The sequence below is a fragment of the Argopecten irradians genome, chromosome 3 (assembly GCF_041381155.1).
Source record: "Argopecten irradians isolate NY chromosome 3, Ai_NY, whole genome shotgun sequence".
In the NCBI taxonomy this organism is placed as follows: domain Eukaryota; kingdom Metazoa; phylum Mollusca; class Bivalvia; order Pectinida; family Pectinidae; genus Argopecten; species Argopecten irradians.
The window spans coordinates 41898808-41913941 of NC_091136.1; the positions used below are offsets into that span (position 1 = coordinate 41898808).

The following is a 15134-nucleotide window of genomic DNA, read 5'->3' on the forward strand; positions in this document are numbered from 1 at the left end:
TGACTACAAACTGACAGGTAAATATATTGGTAGAACCTACTTATCTTACCTTCAAAATCAACAAGATTGGAATATTGTATAACACAGAGGAATTCCAAAGGGCAATATTATGGTTTCATATATTCTTAGCTACATAGCTGTATGTTCCGAATGAGCAAAAACTCGTCATAGCCGCGTTCTGGTAACCGGAAGCTCATGAATATAAGGAATGTCAATGCAGTCGACAGGGATGTGATTACCGACAGCGAGCTTATAACGTGTTCACGGACAGTATTTATACCAAAGAGAGCCAATAAGTAAGTGAGACAACCAGTAAGAATTATAGAATTAATCCCCTTACCACAAACTATTCTGAATACCCGTGATTTTTCTCGTTTTGTAAAACGATGGTGGTTACCATGGCATGCTAACGATAACTAGCACTGCTGGAATCGACATGTCATACAGCCAAGTCTATCGATGCAGTTCGCTTGATGTTGAAGATAATTAAGTTGTGTTACAGTCTGATAGGTATTTTGATATCTCATCAGTCACTGTTGAAAAATGATTTTTTTTATTTGTAAGTGCATATCATTTTTCAAAACACTTTGCTTGTAGACATTTTTAATTAGATATCAACCAGTACTATCCATTGTACATAGTAATGTAGTTAAAAGAGATTGCATATATACAGGTGTTTTGGCAAAGAGAAGTTACCTGTCCTGCAGGTCTTCATATTATAGGCTGGGGGCCTCTCTGACCCATCACATTTAAATCTTCAGGTTCCGGAAGGTTTTAAAAAGAGCTTGGGTTGAATTTTAGTTCATGGTATTTCCAGAAGTTGGTTAGTCTACTCTTAAAGTGTTGATGTTTGCAACATCGACTGTATTGTCTGGTAATGGGTTCCATGTGTTGATGACGCGATGGGAAAAGTTGTATTTTCTAGTATCCAGTCTACAATTACTCTTTGGTAACTTATATTTGTTTCCTCAAGTCACAGTTCTTTAGTTGAAGCTAAACAGGTTGTTGCGGTCACAATGATCTATTTCATGGACTTTAATATTCTAAACACTTCAACCATGTCACCACGGAGTCGCCTGTATTTTTATTTACACAACACCAGGAATTATAGACAGATTATAATGCATCAGTTACATACATGATACAGAAAAGTGTTATTATAATTTATTTATAAAAAAAATGTATCTTTAAGTAACATACATGTATCACAAGATTTGTATGTCAACAATGAGATAAAGCCAAGCAATGAAGGACTTTTGTAATCTATGAAGAATGAAATGTTTGAAAATAGAAGTTTTTTACATTAGGATTTAGCAAAAACAGAAACTTGTTCTTTTGTTTATATATATAATTATTGTGGCATCACTGACAACATGACAGCATAAAACGTAGCCTTGATCTAAAACAAAAACAAAAAATGCAATGAACAATAACATGGTACAGGTGTAATATGTCTAATCACCAGGATTGATGGATCCCAGCAAAGAAGAGGGAGGCCTGTATTGCAATAGGTCCACACAATAAATTGACTCAGCAGATCCCTGCAACAATAATGATGAGTGGATAGATCATGTCTCAACATTTATATAGATTGGCTCCAAATATCCTAACAATAGCATTGGATATCTCCAACAGGTCCCAACAGCAGCAATAACTAGTGAGGTAGGTCCCAACGGTATCAATAACTGGTGGGATAGGTCCCAACTGTAGCAACGACATGGTGAGATAGGTCGCAACAGTTGCAATGACATGGTAAGGTAGGTTCTAACAGTAGCAATGACTGGTGAGGTAGGTCCTAATAGTAGCAATGACTAGAAGAGGTAGGTCCCAACAATAGCAATGACTGGGTGTGGTAGGTCCCAACAATAGCAATGACTGGTGAGGTAGGTCCCAACAGTAGCAATGACTAGGTGTGGTACGTCCCAACAGTAGCAATGACTAGGTGTTGTACGTACCAACAGTAGCAATGACTGGTGAGGTAGGTCCTAACAGTAGCAATGACTAGATGAGGTATGTCCCAACAGCAGCGATGACTGGTAAGGTAGGTCCCAACAGTAACAATGACTGGTGAGGTAGGTCCCAACAGTAACAATGACTAGGTGAGGTAGGTCCCAACAGTAACAATGACTAGGTGAGGTAGGTCCCAACAGTAGCAATGACTAGGTGTGGTACGTCCCAACAGTAGCAATGACTAGGTGTTGTACGTCCCAACAGTAGCAATGACTGGTGAGGTAGGTCCTAACAGTAGCAATGACTAGATGAGGTATGTCCCAACAATAGCAATGACTAGGTGAGGTAGGTCCCAACAGTAACAATGACTAGATGAGGTATGTCCCAACAGTAACAATGACTGGTGAGGAAGGTCCCAACAGTAACAATGACTAGGTGAGGTAGGTCCCAACAGTAACAATGACTAGGTGAGGTAGGTCCCAACAGTAACAATGACTGGTGAGGAAGGTCCCAACAGTAACAATGACTAGGTGAGGTAGGTCCCAACAGTAACAATGACTAGGTGAGGAAGGTCCCAACAGTAACAATGACTAGATGAGGTATGTCCCAACAGTAACAATGACTGGTGAGGAAGGTCCCAACAGTAACAATGACTAGATGAGGTATGTCCCAACAGTAACAATGACTGGTAAGGTAGGTCCCAACAGTAACAATGACTGGTGAGGTAGGTCCCAACAGTTGCAATGACTAGGTGTGGATAGGTCCCAACATACAATGACCCATGACAGGATGTAACACAACTGGTAGGAAGGACAGGAACAATGACTGGTAGGTAGTCCCAACAGTAACAATGACGGTGAGGTAGGTCCCAACAGTTGCAATGACTGGTAAGATAGGTCCCAACAGGAACAATGACTAGATGAGGTAGGTCCCAACATAGCAATGACTGGGTGTGGTAGGTCCCAACAATAGCAATGACTAGGTGTGGTAGGTCCCAACAATAGCAATGACTAGGTGTGGTAGGTCCCAACATTAGCAATGACTGGTGAGGAAGGTCCCAACAGTAACAATGACTAGGTGAGGTAGGTCCCAACAGTAACAATGACTGGTGAGGTAGGTCCCAACAGTAACAATGACTGGTGAGGAAGGTCCCAACAGTAACAATGACTAGGCAAGGTAGGTCCCAACAGTAACAATGACTGGTGAGGTAGGTCCCAACAGTTGCAATGACATGGTAAGATAGGTCCCAACAGGAACAATGACTAGGTGAGGTAGGTCCCAACAGTAGCAATGACTGGGTGTGGTAGGTCCCAACAATAGCAATGACTAGGTGTGGTAGGTCCCAACAATAGCAATGACTAGGTGTGGTAGGTCCCAACATTAGCAATGACTGGTGAGGAAGGTCCCAACAGTAACAATGACTAGGTGTGGTAGGTCCCAACATTAGCAATGACTGGGTGTGGTAGGCCCTAACTAGGAGTGTAAAAATACATCAAACTATCGTTCTATAGCAATCGTATGCCTCTTAATACAACTAATTGGTGGCCAATGCAAAAAGTTGATAACAATTGATAACAGTCGATAGTACCCCAATCTATCCATAGTTTCAATAGTCAGATATTGTATGATACAACAACAGACTAGCAGTCATGCTTTAATGTCACTTTTTCCATCCTATTCAATCAAAAACATTGTTCTATATCATGATTGACGGTATGTTGGAGCTCGAGTTGCTATTGATGCTAGCAAGTTGCGGGAAGTTACTCTAAACCAACACTGCACTTATAGGACATGACGACCAATTTAACGACTGGCATTTAATAGAATTCAGAATTTCCCAACAGTACCAATGACGTGGTAAGGTATTTCCCAACAGTACCAATGACTTGGTAAGGTATTTCCCAACAGTAAAAAATGACTTGGTGAGGTATTTCCCAACAGTACCAATGACTTAGTAAGGTATTTCCCAACAGTACCAATGACTTGGTAAGGTATTTCCCAACAGTAAAAAATGACTTGGTAAGGTATTTCCCAACAGTAAAAAATGACTTGGTGAGGTATTTCCCAACAGTACCAATGACTTGGTAAGGTATTTCCCAACAGTACCAATGACTTGGTAAGGTATTTCCCAACAGTAAAAAATGACTTGGTGAGGTATTTCCCAACAGTACCAATGACTTCGTAAGGTATTTCCCAACAGTACCAATGACTTGGTAAGGTATTTCCCAACAGTACCAATGACTTGGTAAGGTATTTCCCAACAGTACCAATGACTTGGTAAGGTATTTCCCAACAGTACCAATGACTTGGTAAGGTATTTCCCAACAGTACCAATGACTTGGTAAGGTATTTCCCAACAGTACCAATGACTTGGTAAGGTATTTCCCAACAGTACCAATGACTTGGTAAGGTATTTCCCAACAGTAAAAAATGACTTGGTGAGGTATTTCCCAACAGTACCAATGACTTGCTGAGGTATTTCCCAACAGTACCAATGACTTGGTAAGGTATTTCCCAACAGTACCAATGACTTGGTAAGGTATTTCCAACAGTACCAATGACTTGGTAAGTATTTCCCAAAGTACCAATGACTTGGTAAGGTATTTCCCAACCCAATCACTTGGTAAGGTATTTCCCAACATGACTTGGTAAGGTATTTCCCAACTAGTACCAATGACTTGTAAGGTATTTCCCAACAGTACCAATGACTTGGTAAGGTATTTCCCAACAGTACCAATAATCACTTGGTAAGGTATTTCCCAACAGTACCAATGACTTGGTAAGGTATTTCCCAACAGTACCAATGACTTGGTAAGGTATTTCCCAACAGTACCAATGACTTGGTAAGGTATTTCCACAGTACAATACTTGGTAAGGTATTTCCCAACAGTACCAATGACTTGGTAAGGTTTCCCATACCAATGACTTGGTAAGGTATTCCAACAGTACCAATGACTTGGTAAGGTATTTCCCAAACAGTACCAATGACTTGGTGGGTAAGGTATTTCCCAACAGTACCAATGACTTGGTAAGGTATTTCCCAACAGTACCAATGACTTGGTAAGGTATTTCCCAACAGTAAAAATGACTTGGTAAGGTATTTCCCAACAGTACCAATGACTTGGTAAGGTATTTCCCAACAGTACCAATGACTTGGTAAGGTATTTCCCAACAGTACCAATGACTTGGTAAGGTATTTCCCAACAGTACCAATGACTTGGTAAGGTATTTCCCAACAGTACCAATGACTTGGTAAGGTATTTCCCAACAGTACCAATGACTTGGTAAGGTATTTCCCAACAGTAAAAAATGACTTGGTGAGGTATTTCCCAACAGTACCAATGACTTGGTAAGGTATTTCCCAACAGTACCAATGACTTGGTGAGGTATTTCCCAACAGTACCAATGACTTGGTGAGGTATTTCCCAACAGTACCAATGACTTGGTGAGGTATTTCCCAACAGTACCAATGACTTGGTGAGGTATTTCCCAACAGTACCAATGACTTGGTAAGGTATTTCCCAACAGTACCAATGACGTGGTAAGGTATTTCCCAACAGTAAAAAATGACTTGGTGAGGTGGTGTTTAACAATAAATCATGCATTGGATCACAATAACAGTACCAATCAATTAGGTAGTATGTGCCAACAATAGAAAGTTCTATAGATTGTTGAACTTAGTTACAAATTAATGGGATCTGAAACTTGTATTGCCTGATGAAACTTGCTAGACACTGCATCCAGCTGCCATAAAGTACAAGCTTATGAAGGAAGAAGTTTTTGATAATTCAGATCTAGGCTAGTGTGAAAAAGTTGAATATTTACAACTTTACTGAACTTAAAAATAAATAAATTGTAATTACTGAATCTTTCCTGAATAGCTTGTGCAAATATTACATGTTTTAAATGAAATAAAGCCATTTTTAATTTATTTTTATTATTTTTACATGAGTATTTTTAGGTAATCTGTAGTTTTATTGTTAAAGTATTTTACAAACATACAACTTATGTTAAACACGTGAGAAATGTTGTGAAATATTCATTAACAGTGTACAGCATCACATACTAGATATGAATGCCTATTGAATATTCATGAACTACACTGAACAACATTTCCACATGAAAAGTGGAAAAAAAACGATAAAAATTAATAATTGATTTGTGCAAAAGATTGTACTGAAGAGAATACATTCAATATAGTAAAAGGTAATTATTGGGGCCTGTGGTGGGTTGTCTGAAAATTGATTGTTGTTTATTGTTTGTTTATGTTTCACATCCCTGTAATAAATACCTTATCTTCAGAGCCAGTTCCTTCTGGTAACTATCCCACTTGGGCCTCAAATATGGGATCTAAAATTGAAGTGCTCATGGTATAGTGTTAGACACCTTAACCATTGTCACTGCTGTCTCTTTGTTATGTTTTGTTAGAATATACAATGTATACCATATTCCCCGTAATTAGCACCCAAGGCACTTAAAATTTTTAACAAAGTGGGCACTTATTAGGGAACTAAACTAAGTTGTGGACGAAAACCTCTAAAAAGTCTGATGTACTTCAACTTTTGCTGTACTCATGGCACATTAAAAACAGAAAAGGCTAATGCTATTTCATTATTGGTAGAAAAGGCTAATGCTATTTCATTATTGGTAGAAAAGGCTAATGCTATTTCATTATTGGTAGAAAAGGCTAATGCTATTTCATTATTGGTAGAAAAGGCTGATTCTATTTGATTATTGGTAGAAAAGCCTGTTACTATTTGATTATTGGTAGAAAAGGCTTAGCTATTTGATTATTGGTAGAAAAGGCTAATGCTATTTGATTATTGGTAGAAAACCTATTGTTGCTCAAAGTTTGGCTCCTTGCCCCATTTCTGTATGTTCCCAGTTGAATTTATCGGCCAATTTAGGTAAGAATGCTGACAGTAAATATACAATGGTTTCAATCCAGCAGGTTCTATTGTTAATAAGGAGCCTGGTAAGGAAGGGAATGAAGCATTGCAGAAATTATTGATTGCCGCTGTTTCTCAATGTAAATATAATTTTCTGAAACACCAAGTTGATCTTGTAACTTGTATATAGGACTGCTATGTGTGTATATCGGTGGTGATTGTACTCTGTAGTGATATAAACCTGGATATGTTCACATAAAATGTTGGAATATCTAGATCATCGTACTGTTGGGGAAATATTGACAGAAACTACACTGGCTCTAGCCAGTTACCGTACCTATTTCAAATGATAGCGCATACAGTATTCATGATAATAAGGATCCAGTCAGTAGGTGTAATGTATTTTGACGATCAAACAAATATTGATACATGGTACATATTAATTACTTAATTGCTGATCACCAATCTTTAGAACCTTTTAACATCAATGTTTGACAGGGTATTACGTAATCTGAATCATTTTATTGTGATGAATTGGGCAGTACCTCCTAAGTTTACTGCTACATGTAGTTTACCCTCATGATCACGAATCTAGGGAGCTGTTTACAGCTATAGCAATCTGATTGAAATACAGATCCTTATAACCACTCCGTTCAATAGAGGATCAGACAACATCCCATAAGGGGTCATGTTCAGATGACCTTTGTACCATGTATACTTCGGACCAAGAGATTTTTCTACACATTGCAACGTCATGTTGGCCCAGTATACATATATACAATTAGCTCTCTTGTGCTGTTTGAGCGAGATGACGTCGTTCAAGAAAATAATTCTGACAGCTTTTCTAAACAATTTCGTCCCCATAAAGTCACATTCAAGGTTCTAGCAGCAGCAATTTGATTCGCCATTTACAAAGGTCACCTGGACATGACCCCTAATGGGATGTTGTCAGATCCTCTTATCCAATGCAGTGATAATAAGGATCTGTATTTTAATCCGATTGCAGCTATGGAATCAATTTATTACAGTCCTGTAGTTCAAGCAGTTGATCAGAGGGGCTGTGTTAACTCCTACATGTAGATCACCTTCCCTTCACATGTGTTCGACTTCCTGATCCCATCAGATTTTAACTTGTAGATTACCTTCCTGACCTTTAAAGAATGTGTTCTTTTTCGTGGTCCCAGGGGCTTTGATATCTTGTAGATCACCTTCTCCAACCCCATCCCCAAAGAACATGTTTACCTTCCTGATCCAAGAGGCTGTGTTCACTGCTACAAGAAGGTGTACGATCCATTTGAACTGTCTTACAGAAGATGTAGAAGCGACATTTGGTAAATATTTGACAATGGTTCCCCGCCCCCTCATATCCTTACTGTGAGTTATAAAAACCTCACACTCCTTGATTATGTCTGGAACTTCTAATCTACATTGTGGTGGGAGAAAACTAGGCTGGAGTCATAAGATTCCATCTATAGTATTGATTTTACATGAAAGTTACACTGTCTGCAGAATCCAGCACAATGGCTAACTGAGTGTTCCACTGCAGGTGATATGGTCTTATACTGACTGTGGGATTAGCTAGGTGCTTCTCTTTTACAGATTTACGCACCCGGACATGTCTTTGTATTGCCATGGAAACCTGTCTAGTAGGCTACTACAGTCATGTGACACATCTGGATTACAGACCAGATCTGCTGAGAATTTTACTGTGACAGTATTAATTTATACATGTATATGTTTATACCATGTGCTGCGATGTGTATGTCCACATGTGTGAATATTGTGTAATCATTATACGTGTACATCTTCTAAATAACCAAGAGGCCTAAAATTCCAACATTGTGACTTTAGCATTCTAACTTAAAGTGCTACCAGGATCTGAGATAAGAAAAAAAAAAATTTGCTTCAATCCATAAGGTGATGGAATCAAATTATATATCAAATATTTAAGCATATTTTCAATTGCTATTAAGCAACGTACCATAATGTAGATTTGCAAATAAGAGTTATAAACACAAGAGGTTTTTAAAGTTTAATGGGGCTTAGTCTAATTCATTAACTTATTTGCCAACCATTATCAGATGGTGGGCTATGCAATCACCTTTAGTCTGTGGTCTGTCCTTCTGTCTGTAAATAATATACAGTTGTTGACTGGGGTTTTCGAACAACAGATGATTTGTTGGACTTTAGACAAACTGTTGCCTGAGGTCAATGGTCCTCGCCAAGGGCAACAGTTTGTGTGAGGGTCCAACAAATCATTTAGACATCTGTTGCCCGAAAACCCAGTTGATAATTGTTTTGTACTTCTTGGGAAACAGCAATAGCTTTTGTTATACCCTTATAAAATAGTTTCTATATAAACTCTATTGACAAAAATACCAATAAATGAACTGTATCGTCGAGCAGTCCAAAGAATTGTTAAAATTGACTGTTAAAATTTGCTGTTGGACCGGAGTGACGTCACACCTGCAATTTGTGATGTCAAATGTTTTGAGTCAATGAGGTATAACAAATGTACTGAAGGATCTCCCTGAATCCTAGTTATGCATATTGCATTTTGGGGTCAGTCAGAAAACAAGATGGCCAGCAGGCCACCATCTTGAATTTTGACAGTTTAAGTTTGTTATCGCTAATCAACTTGAAAAAAAAAGTATTTTTTGTTCGAAAAGAGTTCTGCATTGAAACAGACAGAATTCTCGGGTACTTTGAGATTCATTCCTATGATTTATAGTTGTAAGAAAACTTAGAACTACCATCACTGGTACTTATAATGTCAAGTTTCTAGTAAAAAATGAACTATATACTGTCTTATTACATTCTGCTCCACTTTTTGCAACACTAACAGTATACATCAGTCTCTATGGCTTTCAGACAATTTTAATTATGTGATCTCTATCGATAGCTTGTCAGTGAATCAGATGGTGATAAAGTAATAGTAGATAGGCCGAATATATAATGCTTCTTCCCATGTTTCTAATAAATGGACCATAAGTTATTAGGTCTATCCATCTCATATAACTGGTGAATGAGATGTATACACTATACATATATACAGCATACTGTGTCCTATACAAACCCCCTCTGATATTATTGATACCATCAGTGTCAAGTTGCAGGCTAGCTCAATCCTCATCAGCTTGTGATTAATTAGGGTATACCACATACTGTACAATAATCTCTGTACTGATATTACTGCTTTGGAGTTATGTCCCTATAGCTACCTGGGTTATGTCCCTTTATGTTCTATACTCCCATGTCTACAATTCACAGATTGTGTGAGTAATTATAACCAGATGGATAGCAGAGAGTGATGCTTTTAAACATTGTTATCTTCCGCCCAACGAAGTTGGCGGGGGATATACAAATGGGTTCCGTCCGTCCGTCCGTCCGTACGAATGGTTTCCGGAGCATAACTGTAAAACCAGTAGAGATATTTCCACGAAACTTCATACACACATTGGTCTTATAGTCTAGTAGTGCCTTTTGCTATTTTTAGGTTTTCATTTTTTGCATTTTTTCCGTAACCATGGAAACATTGCTGAAAATATCATATTTTTGTACCAGGTTCGTTTCCGGAGCATAACTCTAAAACCAGAAGAGATATTTCCATGAAACTCCATAGACACGTTGTTCTTATAGTCTAGTAGTGCCTTTTGCTATTTTTAGGTTTTCACTTTTTGTGCTTTTTTCTGTAACCATAGAAACATTGCTGAAAATATCATATTTTTGTAGCAGGTTCATTTCCGGAGCATAACTCTAAAACCAGCAGAGATATTTCCACTTCATAGACACATTCATTTTATGGTCTAGTAGTACCTTTTGTTATTTTTAGGTTTTCATTTTTTGCACTTTTTCCTATTTTTTTTCATACACATAAGTCTCTACAATCAAACTTACTTCAGCTTTGATATCTCCATTGGCGGGGGATCTGAATGACTATGTCCTTATTTTCATACACATAAGTCTCCACAATCAAACTTACTTCAGCTTTGATATCTCCATTGGTGGGGGATCTGAATGACTATGTCCTTGTTTTTTTTGGTACTGAAAAAGAGTTAATAACGTTATTGTTCTTTGATTTCTTTTACATGGTGTGCACATTAGAACAAGGTTTAATTTGTTTTACTTTATGTAGGGTCATTTAAGGATGTTCAAAGTTTAGGACATCAATTACATTAGTGTTATTAAGGTCAAATAGTTTTATACAAGCTAAAATGTATTGATTGATTGACTAAATTAATCTGTCAGTACATTTTGATGAATTGGTGGGTGAGTTGATATTTTTCAGATATTCAAACAATATGTTACATAGGACTCTGTATTTCAAGCTGCAAGTGAGAGCTATAGCACATCAATGGCATCATTACATTATAATTATGGTTTATAAATGGATCCTAGGTAATGGAATCACTCAATAGTAACTTTTTGCTGTTCAACTGGCAGGTCATTCCATCCAGTGGGATTTCCATAAAATTACACAATGTCACAGAGATTCAGTACATGTTTGTTTGGTGGTAAACAGATGACGGACCAACACACCATTGAGTCATGTTTCTCCTACAGGCTTTCATGGACTCCGTGTACAATAACATCACCAGGGACAAACAGATTTCTTGATGAGATTTCCACAACTTGTAATTCTGTTTCCGTGTACAATTTCCAAGGCTGCTGCATCAGAACCTGCACTTTATCTGATAGCGCTCTAAATCAGGAAACGGTAATGAAGTTTTAAAACGTAATAGCAGAAGACATCTAGTCTTCCCTTTGGAAGTACAGTGTGTTTGGCATTACCTTAATGGAGCCTTTTTCTGAATCCAATTTTCACTTTCTTTTTGTCTACTTTTTCAAGGGAATTTTACTGCTTCCAATCCAGTTGAGGTGTAAAAGGGAAATGTAAAAGTTAAATTGCAGTCTAGCGCAAACACAGAGTAATTGTTTGCTAGTTCATCAAGTCCTACCCCGATTTGAACAGGGTACATAGACATTCATGATACACAAGTATTAACCATGAATCTATTTATAGGTGATGTTCATGAACAGAAACACTAAAGATACTATACTATAGATTGTTTTACAGAAATAATTGCTGAAAAGGCATGCAGTAAGGAGAAAAAGCATGCAGTAAGGAGAAAAAGCATGCAGTAAGGAGAAAAGGCATGCAGTAAGGAGAAAATGTATGCAGTAAGAGGAGAAAACGTATTCAGTAAGGAGAAAACGTATGCAGTAAGGATGATTTCAATCTGGTGTATAGCCATTCTGTCTGTGTTATTTCACTACTGAAGTGGCATGACAACAAGTAACAAATCAATAATGTTTAGATTTTTAAAATCATAACATGAACTGGAGGCAGCTGTTGTAATTGCATTTGTAAGTGTTTACTCTGATTGTCTATTTCATCTTGGTATTAAACTATTTGTTCAAAGTTTGAAAAGTATAGATACCGTATGTTTTCTTAAGTTGTAAAAGATATGTGTTTTATTGATTGAACTAATTATATAAGTCCACATTCCAAGAGGATCAAAATAAAGGATTATTGAACAAAAGAATGGGGCATTATGTACACACATAAACTGGTAGGTCTACTTATAATGATTAAGTGTTTATAAATTAACTCATATGGTATTGTATTGTAACCCTGAAATAATTACTATACTGCCGATACTTGCCTGTAGTTAAATAGTTAATGTATCATACTACTAACCCTTCATCACTTGACCTTAGTTGTTAAGGTATTCTACCACTAACCATCTACCTATAGGTCTCAAGTTTGAAGTCAATGTGAAGCAGTTGTCAGGAACATAATTGCTGGAGGTCATACCTTTTTTCTTGTATTTTTTTTTTGTCTGTCAGTTTGGCATCAACTTGTTCCTTTAATAAAATTATCCAAAATAGGCAAAATAGTCAAATATGCTAATGTCTTCATGAAAATGATTTGTCAATAAACAAAACCATAATGACACGATGTGCCTTCCTCAGTATATTTGTTACCTAGTGGTAACTTGAAACAGATTACCATATTCGACCGCAAATAAGACCCCCCTCCCAGAGAAGCAATAAAGGTCAAAAGTGGTGGGGGGTCTTATTTGCAGACATCACGCCTGATAAGATCGTTCTATGAGGTCTCCATCTTGTATTTTTTTAACGTTCTGTCATTGTTGTAACAGTCGTATGACTGATGGGATGATGTTAAAGTATTGATAATAAGAATGAAGACGTTTGATTAAAAATAAATCAAATGTTAAAACAAATTAAAATATGAAAAAAAAATACCAGTTGTAAGTCTGCAAGGGAAATAGACTGTGTTTTTGCAAGAGTCTTGCGGACATTCATCACTGCATCAAACCCGAAACAAAACACGTAAATAATCATAAGCAATATCATTTTAATCCAGAAGTTTTGATATTGTATAGTTAATTTGAAATAGTCAAATTTGGTTATTGTTTAGGCTACGTTACATCTCCGTTTTGTAAACATGTGAATCAGTCGCAGTGAATCGGAAGGACAATCACCGTTCAAACTTGGGCCTATTTAAAAGTAAAGCAGACCATATCCATTAGGTCCTTGACTTTGGGGTTCATATTTCATATCCCTTAGTTTGTATTGTCATGTGGATTTCATGTTTTTATATATGATTTGGATTATATTATTGCCTGTATGATGGACTACACATAAGATGCACCTACATGTATACATTGTAATTGTATATAGTGTAATAATTGGATGTGATGTTGGTTGTGTGTTAGGTTTGGTAGCATTGTCATTTGGATTTCACATTCTGTGTGCCATACAGGTCTGTTTGTATTATACATTGAGTACGAGAATATCCTGGCTCTGTCTTTTCCCGCTGTTCATGGATCAATTGTCTGGGTTAGCTGACTGTCCCTGTGTGGCCTAGGCTTGGTATGGAGCCAGCTTCTACCAACAGGCTGGAACAGTCTGACATCATATAGGGAAGTCCATCTAGGGCTGCTAATGGGGGAGCTTACATCATATATAGGGAAGTCTTTGTAGGGCTACTGATGGGGGGATCTTACATCATATATAGGTAAGTCCATGTAGGGCTACTGATGGGGGGGACTTACATCATATATATAGGGAAGTCTGTGTAGGGGTACTGATGGGAGGAGCTTACATCATATATAGGGAAGTCCATGTAGGGCTACTGATGGGGGGGACTTACATCATGTTATATAGGGAGTCTTACATCATATATATAGGGAAGTCTGTGTAGGGGTACTGATGGGGGGAGCTTACATCATATATATATAGGGAAGTCCATGTAGGGGCTACTGATGGGGGGAGCTTACATCATATATATAGGGAAGTCCATGTAGGGCTACTGATGGGGGAGCTTACATCATATATATAGGGAAGTCCATGTAGGGCTACTGATGGGGGAGCTTACATCATATATATAGGGAAGTCCATGTAGGGCTACTGAAGAGCTTACATAGGGCTATAGTTTTCTTGATGAGATTTCCACAACTTGTAATTCTGTTTCCGTGTACAATTTCCAAGGCTGCTGCATCCAGAACCTGCACTTTATCTGATAGCGCTCTAAATCAGGAAACGGTAATGAAGTTTTAAAACGTAATAGCAGAAGACATCTAGTCTTCCCTTTGGAAGTACAGTGTGTTTGGCATTACCTTAATGGAGCCTTTTTCTGAATCCAATTTTCACTTTCTTTTTGTCTACTTTTTCAAGGGAATTTTACTGCTTCCAATCCAGTTGAGGTGTAAAAGGGAAATGTAAAAGTTAAATTGCAGTCTAGCGCAAACACAGAGTAATTGTTTGCTAGTTCATCAAGTCCTACCCCGATTTGAACAGGGTACATAGACATTCATGATACACAAGTATTAACCATGAATCTATTTATAGATGATGTTCATGAACAGAAACACTAAAGATACTATAGATTGTTTTACAGAAATAATTGCTGAAAAAGCATGCAGTAAGGAGAAAAGGCATGCAGTAAGGAGAAAAGGCATGCAGTAAGGAGAAAACGCATGCACTAAGGAGAAAATGTATGCAGTAAGAGGAGAAAACGTATTCAGTAAGGAGAAAACGTATGCAGTAAGGATGATTTCAATCTGGTGTATAGCCATTCTGTCTGTGTTATTTCACTACTGAAGTGGCATGACAACAAGTAACAAATCAATAATGTTTAGATTTTTAAAATCATAACATGAACTGGAGGCAGCTGTTGTAATTGCATTTGTAAGTGTTTACTTTGATTGTCTATTTCATTTTGGTATTAAACTATTTGTTCAAAGTTTGAAAAGTATAGATACCGTA

The 15134-nt window shown here is 37.5% G+C and overlaps 1 protein-coding gene across 3 annotated transcripts in view; it reads left to right on the plus strand.

Moving 5' to 3' along the window:
* The first annotated feature begins 178 nt into the window (after positions 1-178).
* Positions 179-15134, plus strand: part of LOC138318641 (tau-tubulin kinase 1-like) — a 37088-nt gene continuing 22132 nt past the window's right edge. For 2 of the 3 annotated variants that reach the window (XR_011207897.1, XM_069261195.1), the window contains exon 1: positions 179-296. The gene's annotated coding sequence lies outside the window, so the exon portion shown is untranslated. Of the gene's footprint in view, positions 297-1465; positions 1663-15134 lie in introns of all 3 variants that reach the window. The other variant, XM_069261196.1, reaches the window with a different exon arrangement.